Genomic DNA, 12,142 nt, shown 5'->3' with positions numbered 1-12,142 from the left:
TGTGGCCTAATGTTCCCTCCCTCATTTTCTTCTCTCTCCCCACTGCCCCATCACTTGCAATGCAGCAGATGTCCGCCTGCAGTCTCCCTTCAATGTTTCTCCCAAGTATGGCCACAGCCTTGTCCATTCCATTTTTGTTTCCTGTTTCCGAGAGATTTGAATTGGGAAATCCTTTCGATTCTTCATTAATAAGAGGCAGTGGGGTGAGGGAGGCCATGGCCACATCCACACCATTTAATGTGCTATGAAGCCGCTTTAAACACTCATGGCTTAAACAACCCCCAAAGACTCTGGGAGCTATAGTTGGAAAAGGGTGCCAAGAGTTGTTAGGGGGGCCCGTTCCCTGCCAAGAAGGGAACCCTACCTCTACCCCTACCCCCACCCCCACCCCTACCCCTGACGCTAACTCTAACCCTAATGCTAACCCTTAAGCCTTAACTAGAGCTACAATTCCCAGAGTTCCCTGGCAAAAAGGGAACCCTAACCCTAACCCTGCCCCCTAACTACAGCTACAATTCCCAGAGTTCCCTGGCAAAAAGGGAACCCTAACCCCTAACTAGAGCTACAATTCCCAGAGTTCCCTGGCAAGAAGGGACCCCTACCCTGCCCCCTAACTACAGCTACAATTCCCAGAGTTCCCTGGCATGAAGGGAACCCTACCCCTACCCCCACCCCTACCCTACCCCTAATCCTAATCCTAATACTTAATCACCGTAACAAGTCTCCGTCCCCTTAACCATCTACAGTTCCCAGAATCCCTGAGAGGAAGCCATGTCTGTTTAAAGTGACTTCATAGCAGTTCAGTGGTGCACCTAATGTGGCCTAATGTTGCCTCCCTCATTTTCTTCTCTCTCCCCACTGCCCCATCACTTGCAATACAGCAGATGTCCGCCTGCAGTCGCCTTTCAAAGCTCCTTCTCTCAAGTATGGCCACAGCCTTGTCCATTCCTCACTGCCAGTATTTCACGTTCACTTCTCCGATGTAAATAGGGATGTCCTGTGGTTCTCTTGATGACTTTGTTGACTGGACTTGGGGAAAACCTCACCGGCTCCAGACATCCCTGTAAGGCAAAGGCAAACAGGTGAGTGGGATGGCCAACACCCGACAGCTTCCCCCCAGATTCCTCCTCTGTTTGGCTGCCTGTTAACAAACAAGGCTTCCAAACCAGTTTGCACCCATCTCAGCCAGCCTAGCCACGCAACATCCACTAGCCTGAATGCAAATTCTTCCGACAACCATCCACCAGCTGCAACCTCATCAGGTCCATTGCCAGACATCAACCAGCTTCAGAGCTGAGTGTCAGTCACCTTCAAGTAGCGATCCCACCAGCAAGTAATCTTTGTACTTGCCTTCTCCTTGCTCCACAGCATCCCAGCACCGGGCCATTGCCTCCTTCCGCTTGCCAGCTTGCCACCACGGGGCAGGAGACCACCAGGGCCACAGCATCCCAGCACCGGGTGATTGCCTCCTTCCGCTTGCCAGCTTGCCACCACGGGGCAGGAGACCACCAGGGCCACAGCATCCCAGCACCGGGCAATTGCCTCCTTCCGCTTGCCAGCTTGCCACCACGGGGCGGGAGGCCACCAGGGCCACAGCATCCCAGCACCGGGCAATTGCCTCCTTCCGCTTGCCAGCTTGCTGCCACGGGACAGGAGGCCACCTGGGCTGAGTGCCACCGAGCTGCCCATTTCTCTCTGGGGAGGGCAACTGCTGAGGCTTGCGCCTTGGCTCACATTTATACGCGCTCAGCAGCCAAATGCTTTTGTGACATCACAATCAACCCACGGACAATGGCAGCAGCTGGGGAGGCATCACCATCACTCCCTCGGCCCTCACAATGGTGAGCACAGCTCAGCAGCCAAAACACACACACAAGTTGTGCCAATATCTGTGAAGGCCACACCGGAAACCCAAGTGGGCAGGAGGGGGACATTTTTAGGCCCAGTGGTTGCATTTCCCTCCCCACAACACTAGTCAAATGCACAGATGAACAGAGCAATGAAAGCAAGCCTTATCTTTGCACAGGAAGCTGTTCAAGGAATGGCATGCAGAGAGAAAGTTAGCATCTCAGGAAAAAAGCACTTTTTCATCAATCAGTTAATCAATCATTTATTGTATTTGACTAAAAGCCATTACAAATCCAGTTACAAAAGCACCAAACCCAATGACCCAAACTTTGGCTCCCAGATTCTTTGGGGGAAGAAGCCAGGTGAATGCCATGTGAACTCAGCGATGTGTCAAGTGATGGCTATGTAGTACCTCCAGGTTCAGAGGCGGCATATTTCTGCATATCAGTTCCTGAGAATCACGAGGGCTGTTGGGGTCAGATTCTGCTTGCAGTTTTTGCACAGGCATCTGTGAGAATGGGATGCTGAACTTGGGCCACTGGCCTGATGCAGGCAGCTTTCTTAGGTTACAAAGGAAGACTTCCAAGAGAATACTTTTAATGTAGCACTCCAAGAAATGCTGCAAGTTTCAGAAAGTCAAAGAATGCACTCCAAAATCAGAAATTTTGAAAGTGCATTTCAGCACTCTGTCATTTTACTTTCCCCCTGCATCTCTTACCTGAACTATGTACTTGCAGTTTCTTTGAGTATGGTTTTTCCAATTTATTTTTATTTGGTAGCCATTTCTCCCTTTCTGAGGAAGGAACAAAAACATTCCAAGTTCTCTCTCTCTTTTTTTTAAAATGATATTTATTGATATGTTTTTTTAAATTACAGGGGGAAAACACAGCAGATACTTTCTAAGATACTTTCAAGAATGTATAATCTGCTGTTGAAATGGAACACTGAGGAAGAAACGGTAAAATCTGCAATGATAAAATGGGCACAAGATATAGGACATAATATTATGTTTGCTGACTGGGAGAAGTTGTGGACCACCAGGATTAAATTCACGGCATGTAATGCCCTAAGAGAGAATATTATGAAAATGATGTACAGGTGGTACATGACTCCAGTCAAGCTTGCAAAAATATACCATTTGCCCAATAATAAATGTTGGAAATGTAAAGAAGTTGAAGGTACTTTCTTTCACCTTTGGTGGACGTGCCCAAGGATCAAGGCTTTCTGGGAAATGATATATAATGAATTGAAAAAGGTATTTAAATATACTTTCCCGAAGAAACCAGAGGCCTTTCTCCTGGGCATAGTTGGCCAATCGGTGTTAAAGAAGGATAGAAGTTTCTTTATGTATGCTACAGCAGCAGCAAGAATTCTGATCGCAAAGCATTGGAAGACACAAGACCTACCCACCTTGGAAGAATGGCAGATGCAACTAATAGACTATATGGAGATGGCGGAAATGACTGGCAGAATCCGAGATCAGGGAGAAGAGTTGGTGGAAGAAGACTGGAGGAAATTTACAACGTATTTGCAGAAATATTGTAAAAATTTTGAATGTTGAGGACATTGAAATGAATTGCAGGGGTTTTAGCAACAAGGTAAAATGCAAGATTGGATTAATAAATAGATAGACTAATAGGATATGGATTTGCTGAACTAACTTTTAAAAGGGATACAAAAATGGGAGACGCGAGGGAGTCAGGAAAATAAGTTAACCAAAGAGGAGAAATTAAGAAAGAAGGAATTTTTGTTTTGTAAAATGTGCTTTTTTCTTTTCTTTTTTGTGTTTAATGTCTGTATTTCTGTATTTTGTAATTTTGTATCTTTTTCATTTTTTGTATTTTTCTAAACTTTTTTATGGATAAAACCTAATAAAATATTACTAAAAAAAAATGAAGCAGCTGGTTGCCATGGTGAAATTATGATGACACTATTACTCTGTAGTGCAAGTGCTGAAGTCCTAAGTCAGATTCAAGGGGGGATTTCCCCCCATGGCCAAGCCTACCAGCTAACAGTGACCTTAAGTTTTCCAGTAAAACATGAAATGGTGCACACGCTACATCTTGTTCGTGTGCTTATCAGGCATGTCCAAGGTCCATTTGGGGGGCCTAATCCAGCCCACCGGTCAGTTTAATCCGGCCCCTGTGGCAGTTTATTTCCTGGGGTAAAATCCTAAAAAAACAAACCCTCAACAAATTCAACCCTAAAAAAGGTTAACAACTTGAGTTGGCTGTTTCGGCGGCCCTCACAGCCCTTCACTTCATCAAATCTGGCCCTCTTTGAAAAAAGATTGGACAGGGATACCGTCAAAGAGTTCGAGAGAAGCAGAGAAGCGGGTGCTGGATGTCCGGAGTTTCATTCTCTCCCGTGCTGCAGAGTGTGTGTGACTACTGGATCACATACTCTGTGTGTTGACGTTCCATTCTTTGGAAGAGAGGGAACAGAAGGAACTGTGTGCCACTTCCGTCTTCTTTCTTCTGTGTTCTGTTGTTCTCTCTCGGACGTCCCACCCCCCATGGTGCTTCCCTTGGAAAAGGGGTGTGGTTTAAGCAGCCCGGTTGCCCCACCCTTTCCCATTGTGCCCTGTCCCTTTCCCCGCAAGGGTTCAGGTGAGTGCAAAATGCCTACTATAAACGCATGCAGATTTTACCACCCTACTTCCCATGTTAATCACAACACTATACAACACAATACAACAAAAATACATTTATTGACATTTCAAGTTAAGACCTTCCAAAATGGCTTGAGATACAAAGTCTTCTTTCTGTTTCCTGTTTCCGAGAGATTTGAATTGGAAAATCCTTTCGATTCTTCATTAATAAGAGGCAGTGGGGTGAGGGAGGCCATGGCCACATCCACACCATTTAATGCGCTATGAAGCCGCTTTAAACACTCATGGCTTAAACAACCCCCAAAGACTCTGGGAGCTATAGTTGGAAAAGGGTGCCAAGAGTTGTTAGGGGGCTCCGTTCCCTGCCAAGAAGGGAACCCTACCTCTACCACTACCCCTACCCCCACCCCTACGCGACGCTAACTCTAACCCTAACGCTAGCCCTTAAGCCTTAACTGGAGCTACAATTCCCAGAGTTCCCTGGCAAAAAGGGAACCCTAACCCTGCCCCCTAACTACAGCTACAATTCCCAGAGTTCCCTGGCAAAAAGGGAACCCTAACCCTGCCCCCTAACTAGAGCTACAATTGCCAGAGTTCCCTGCCAAGGGAACCCCAACCCTACCCCTGCCCCTGACGCTAACCCTAACTCTAACCCTTAACTAGAGCTACAATTCCCAGAGTTCCCTGGCATGAAGGGAACCCTACCCCTACCCCCACCTCTACCCTACCCCTAATCCTAATCCTAATACTTAACCACCGTAACAAGTCTCCGTCCCCTTAACCATCTACAGTTCCCAGAATCCCTGAGGGGAAGCCATGCCTGTTTAAAGTGACTTCATAGCAGTTCAGTGGTGCACCTAATGTGGCCTAATGTTCCCTCCCTCATTTTCTTCTCTCTCCCCACTGCCCCATCACTTGCAATGCAGCAGATGTCCGCCTGCAGTCTCCCTTCAATGTTTCTCTCAAGTATGGCCACAGCCTTGTCCATTCCATTTTTGTTTCCTGTTTCCGAGAGATTTGAATTGGGAAATCCTTTCGATTCTTCATTAATAAGAGGCAGTGGGGTGAGGGAGGCCATGGCCACATCCACACCATTTAATGTGCTATGAAGCCGCTTTAAACACTCATGGCTTAAACAACCCCCAAAGACTCTGGGAGCTATAGTTGGAAAAGGGTGCCAAGAGTTGTTAGGGGGGCCCGTTCCCTGCCAAGAAGGGAACCCTACCTCTACCCCTACCCCCACCCCCACCCCTACCCCTGACGCTAACTCTAACCCTAATGCTAACCCTTAAGCCTTAACTAGAGCTACAATTCCCAGAGTTCCCTGGCAAAAAGGGAACCCTAACCCTAACCCTGCCCCCTAACTACAGCTACAATTCCCAGAGTTCCCTGGCAAAAAGGGAACCCTAACCCCTAACTAGAGCTACAATTCCCAGAGTTCCCTGGCAAGAAGGGAACCCTACCCTGCCCCCTAACTACAGCTACAATTCCCAGAGTTCCCTGGCATGAAGGGAACCCTACCCCTACCCCTACCCCTACCCCTACCCCCACCCCTACCCCTAATCCTAATACTTAACCACCGTAACAAGTCTCCGTCCCCTTAACCATCTACAGTTCCCAGAATCCCTGAGAGGAAGCCATGCCTGTTTAAAGTGACTTCATAGCAGTTCAGTGGTGCACCTAATGTGGCCTAATGTTGCCTCCCTCATTTTCTTCTCTCTCCCCACTGCCCCATCACTTGCAATGCAGCAGATGTCCGCCTGCAGTCGCCTTTCAAAGCTCCTTCTCTCAAGTATGGCCACAGCCTTGTCCATTCCTCACTGCCAGTATTTCACGTTCACTTCTCCGATGTAAATAGGGATGTCCTGTGGTTCTCTTGATGACTTTGTAGACTGGACTTGGGGAAAACCTCACCGGCTCCAGACATCCCTGTAAGGCAAAGGCAAACAGGTGAGTGGGATGGCCAACACCCGACAGCGTCCCCCCAGATTCCTCCTCCTGTTTGGCTGCCTGTTAACAAACAAGGCTTCCAAGCCAGTTTGCACCCATCTCAGCCAGCGTAGCCTCGCAACATCCAATAGCCTGAATGCAAATTCTTCCGACAACCATCCACCAGCTGCAACCTCATCAGGTCCATTGCCAGACATCAACCAGCTTCAGAGCTGAGTGTCAGTCACCTTCAAGTAGCGATCCCACCAGCAAGTAATCTTTGTACTTGCCTTCTCCTTGCTCCACAGCATCCCAGCACCGGGCCATTGCCTCCTTCCGCTTGCCAGCTTGCCACCACGGGGCAGGAGACCACCAGGGCCACAGCATCCCAGCACCGGGCAATTGCCTCCTTCCGCTTGCCAGCTTGCCACCACGGGGCAGGAGACCACCAGGGCCACAGCATCCCAGCACCGGGTGATTGCCTCCTTCCGCTTGCCAGCTTGCCACCACGGGGCAGGAGACCACCAGGGCCACAGCATCCCAGCACCGGGCAATTGCCTCCTTCCGCTTGCCAGCTTGCTGCCACGGGACAGGAGACCACCTGGGCTGAGTGCCACCGAGCTGCCCATTTCTCTCTGGGGAGGGCAACTGCTGAGGCTTGCGCCTTGGCCCACATTTATACGCGCTCAGCAGCCAAATGCTTTTGTGACATCACAATCAACCCACGGACAATGGCAGCAGCTGGGGAGGCATCACCATCACTCCCTCGGCCCTCACAATGGTGAGCACAGCTCAGCAGCCAAAACACACACACAAGTTGTGCCAATATCTGTGAAGGCCACACCGGAAACCCAAGTGGGCAGGAGGGGGACATTTTTAGGCCCAGTGGTTGCATTTCCCTCCCCACAACACTAGTCAAATGCACAGATGAACAGAGCAATGAAAGCAAGCCTTATCTTTGCACAGGAAGCTGTTCAAGGAATGGCATGCAGAGAGAAAGTTAGCATCTCAGGAAAAAAGCACTTTTTCATCAATCAGTTAATCAATCAATCATTTATTGTATTTGACTAAAAGCCATTACAAATCCAGTTACAAAAGCACCAAACCCAATGACCCAAACTTTAGCTCCCAGATTATTGGGGGGCGGGGAGCCACGTGGATGCCATGTGAAATGAGCGATGTGTCAAGTGATGGCTATGTAGTACCTCCAGGTTCAGAGGCGGCATATTTCTGCATATCAGTTCCTGAGAATCACGAGGGCTGTTGGGGTCAGATTCTGCTTGCAGTTTTTGCACAGGCATCTGTGAGAATGGGATGCTGAACTTGGGCCACTGGCCTGATGCAGGCAGCTTTCTTAGGTTACAAAGGAAGACTTCCAAGAGAATACTTTTAATGTAGCACTCCAAGAAATGCTGCAAGTTTCAGAAAGTCAAAGAATGCACTCCAAAATCAGAAATTTTGAAAGTGCATTTCAGCACTGTGTCATTTTACTTTCCCCCTGCATCTCTTACCTGAACTATGTACTTGCAGTTTCTTTGAGTATGGTTTTTCCAATTTATTTTTATTTGGTAGCCATTTCTCCCTTTCTGAGGAAGGAACAAAAACATTCCAAGTTCTCTCTCTCTTTTTAAAAAAATGATATTTATTGATATGTTTTTTTAAATTACAGGGGGAAAACACAGCAGATACTTTCTAAGATACTTTCAAGAATGTATAATCTGCTGTTGAAATGGAACACTGAGGAAGAAACGGTAAAATCTGCAATGATAAAATGGGCACAAGATATAGGACATAATATTATGTTTGCTGACTGGGAGAAGTTGTGGACCACCAGGATTAAATTCACGGCATGTAATGCCCTAAGAGAGAATATTATGAAAATGATGTACAGGTGGTACATGACTCCAGTCAAGCTTGCAAAAATATACCATTTGCCCAATAATAAATGTTGGAAATGTAAAGAAGTTGAAGGTACTTTCTTTCACCTTTGGTGGACGTGCCCAAGGATCAAGGCTTTCTGGGAAATGATATATAATGAATTGAAAAAGGTATTTAAATATACTTTCCCGAAGAAACCAGAGGCCTTTCTCCTGGGCATAGTTGGCCAATCGGTGTTAAAGAAGGATAGAAGTTTCTTTATGTATGCTACAGCAGCAGCAAGAATTCTGATCGCAAAGCATTGGAAGACACAAGACCTACCCACCTTGGAAGAATGGCAGATGCAACTAATAGACTATATGGAGATGGCGGAAATGACTGGCAGAATCCGAGATCAGGGAGAAGAGTTGGTGGAAGAAGACTGGAGGAAATTTACAACGTATTTGCAGAAATATTGTAAAAATTTTGAATGTTGAGGACATTGAAATGAATTGCAGGGGTTTTAGCAACAAGGTAAAATGCAAGATTGGATTAATAAATAGATAGACTAATAGGATATGGATTTGCTGAACTAACTTTTAAAAGGGATACAAAAATGGGAGACGCGAGGGAGTCAGGAAAATAAGTTAACCAAAGAGGAGAAATTAAGAAAGAAGGAATTTTTGTTTTGTAAAATGTGCTTTTTTCTTTTCTTTTTTGTGTTTAATGTCTGTATTTCTGTATTTTGTAATTTTGTATCTTTTTCGTTTTTTGTATTTTTCTAAACTTTTTTATGGATAAAACCTAATAAAATATTACTAAAAAAAAATGAAGCAGCTGGTTGCCATGGTGAAATTATGATGACACTATTACTCTGTAGTGCAAGTGCTGAAGTCCTAAGTCAGATTCAAGGGGGGATTTCCCCCCAAGGCCAAGCCTACCAGCTAACAGTGACCTTAAGTTTTCCAGTAAAACATGAAATGGTGCACACGCTACATCTTGTTCGTGTGCTTATCAGGCATGTCCAAGGTCCATTTGGGGGGCCTAATCCAGCCCACCGGTCAGTTTAATCCGGTCCCTGTGGCAGTTTATTTCCTGGGGTAAAATCCTACAAAAACAAACCCTCAACAAATTCAACCCAAAAAAGGTTAACAACTTGAGTTGGCTGTTTCGGCGGCCCTCACAGCCCTTCATCAAATCTGGCCCTCTTTGAAAAAAGATTGGACAGGGATACCGTCAAAGAGTTCGAGAGAAGCAGAGAAGCGGGTGCTGGATGTCCGGAGTTTCATTCTCTCCCGTGCTGCAGAGTGTGTGTGACTACTGGATCACATGCTCTGTGTGTTGACGTTCCATTCTTTGGAAGACAGGGAACGGAAGGAACTGTGTGCCACTTCCGTCTTCTTTGTTCTGTGTTCTGTTGTTCTCTCTCGGACGGCCCACCCCCCATGGTGCTTCCGTTGGAAAAGGGGTGTGGTTTAAGCAGCCCGGTTGCCCCACCCTTTCCCATTGTGCCCTGTCCCTTTCCCCGCAAGGGTTCAGGTGAGTGCAAAATGCCTACTATAAACGCATGCAGATTTTACCACCCTACTTCCCATGTTAATCACAACACTATACAACACAATACAACAAAAATACATTTATTGACATTTCAAGTTAAGACCTTCCAAAATGGCTTGAGATACAAAGTCTTCTTTCTGTTTCCTGTTTCCGAGAGATTTGAATTGGGAAATCCTTTCGATTCTTCATTAATAAGAGGCAGTGGGGTGAGGGAGGCCATGGCCACATCCACACCATTTAATGCGCTATGAAGCCGCTTTAAACACTCATGGCTTAAACAACCCCCAAAGACTCTGGGAGCTATAGTTGGAAAAGGGTGCCAAGAGTTGTTAGGGGGCCCCGTTCCCTGCCAAGAAGGGAACCCTACCTCTACCACTACCCCTACCCCCACCCCTACGCGACGCTAACTCTAACCCTAACGCTAGCCCTTAAGCCTTAACTGGAGCTACAATTCCCAGAGTTCCCTGGCAAAAAGGGAACCCTAACCCTGCCCCCTAACTACAGCTACAATTCCCAGAGTTCCCTGGCAAAAAGGGAACCCTAACCCTGCCCCCTAACTAGAGCTACAATTCCCAGAGTTCCCTGCCAAGGGAACCCCAACCCTACCCCTGCCCCTGACGCTAACCCTAACTCTAACCCTTAACTAGAGCTACAATTCCCAGAGTTCCCTGGCATGAAGGGAACCCTACCCCTACCCCCACCTCTACCCTACCCCTAATCCTAATACTTAACCACCGTAACAAGTCTCCGTCCCCTTAACCATCTACAGTTCCCAGAATCCCTGAGGGGAAGCCATGCCTGTTTAAAGTGACTTCATAGCAGTTCAGTGGTGCACCTAATGTGGCCTAATGTTCCCTCCCTCATTTTCTTCTCTCTCCCCACTGCCCCATCACTTGCAATGCAGCAGATGTCCGCCTGCAGTCTCCCTTCAATGTTTCTCTCAAGTATGGCCACAGCCTTGTCCATTCCATTTTTGTTTCCTGTTTCCGAGAGATTTGAATTGGGAAATCCTTTCGATTCTTCATTAATAAGAGGCAGTGGGGTGAGGGAGGCCATGGCCACATCCACACCATTTAATGTGCTATGAAGCCGCTTTAAACACTCATGGCTTAAACAACCCCCAAAGACTCTGGGAGCTATAGTTGGAAAAGGGTGCCAAGAGTTGTTAGGGGGGCCCGTTCCCTGCCAAGAAGGGAACCCTACCTCTACCCCTACCCCCACCCCCACCCCTACCCCTGACACTAACTCTAACCCTAATGCTAACCCTTAAGCCTTAACAAGAGCTACAATTCCCAGAGTTCCCTGGCAAAAAGGGAACCCTAGCCCTAACCCTGCCCCCTAACTACAGCTACAATTCCCAGAGTTCCCTGGCAAAAAGGGAACCCTAACCCCTAACTAGAGCTACAATTCCCAGAGTTCCCTGGCAAGAAGGGAACCCTACCCTGCCCCCTAAATACAGCTACAATTCCCAGAGTTCCCTGGCATGAAGGGAACCCTACCCCTACCCCTACCCCCACCCCTACCCTACCCCTAATCCTAATCCTAATACTTAACCACCGTAACAAGTCTCCGTCCCCTTAACCATCTACAGTTCCCAGAATCCCTGAGAGGAAGCCATGCCTGTTTAAAGTGACTTCATAGCAGTTCAGTGGTGCACCTAATGTGGCCTAATGTTGCCTCCCTCATTTTCTTCTCTCTCCCCACTGCCCCATCACTTGCAATGCAGCAGATGTCCGCCTGCAGTCGCCTTTCAAAGCTTCTTCTCTCAAGTATGGCCACAGCCTTGTCCATTCCTCACTGCCAGTATTTCACGTTCACTTCTCCGATGTAAATAGGGATGTCCTGTGGTTCTCTTGATGACTTTGTAGACTGGACTTGGGGAAAACCTCACCGGCTCCAGACATCCCTGTAAGGCAAAGGCAAGCAGGTGAGTGGGATGGCCAACACCCGACAGCGTCCCCCCAGATTCCTCCTCCTGTTTGGCTGCCTGTTAACAAACAAGGCTTCCAAGCCAGTTTGCACCCATCTCAGCCAGCCTAGCCACGCAACATCCACTAGCCTGAATGCAAATTCTTCCGACAACCATCCACCAGCTGCAACCTCATCAGGTCCATTGCCAGACATCAACCAGCTTCAGAGCTGAGTGTCAGTCACCTTCAAGTAGCGATCCCACCAGCAAGTAATCTTTGTACTTGCCTTCTCCTTGCTCCACAGCATCCCAGCACCGGGTGATTGCCTCCTTCCGCTTGCCAGCTTGCCACCACGGGGCAGGAGACCACCAGGGCCACAGCATCCCAGCACCGGGCAATTGCCTCCTTCCGCTTGCCAGCTTGCCACCAC

The 12,142-nt window shown here is 47.7% G+C and overlaps 1 long non-coding RNA gene across 2 annotated transcripts; it reads right to left on the bottom strand.

The window, feature by feature from the left end:
- Nucleotides 1-5,051: 5,051 nt before the first annotated feature.
- On the bottom strand, nucleotides 5,052-11,245 carry LOC308573957. Of its 2 annotated transcripts, XR_014002279.1 has the most exons (4): nucleotides 11,192-11,245; nucleotides 10,348-10,445; nucleotides 5,871-5,934; nucleotides 5,052-5,118 (listed from the first exon to the last, which is right to left on the bottom strand). It is a non-coding gene; the product is annotated as an uncharacterized lncRNA (long non-coding RNA). The 2 variants fall into 2 exon arrangements; XR_014002280.1 differs by lacking the exon at nucleotides 5,052-5,118 and having other exon boundaries at nucleotides 5,861-5,934.
- Between the last annotated feature and the right edge of the window lie 897 nt (nucleotides 11,246-12,142).

This window comes from Podarcis bocagei, assembly GCF_964188305.1.
Source record: "Podarcis bocagei genome assembly, chromosome: 15".
Lineage (NCBI taxonomy): Eukaryota > Metazoa > Chordata > Lepidosauria > Squamata > Lacertidae > Podarcis > Podarcis bocagei.
This window is presented reverse-complemented; position numbering and strand designations above follow the sequence as displayed.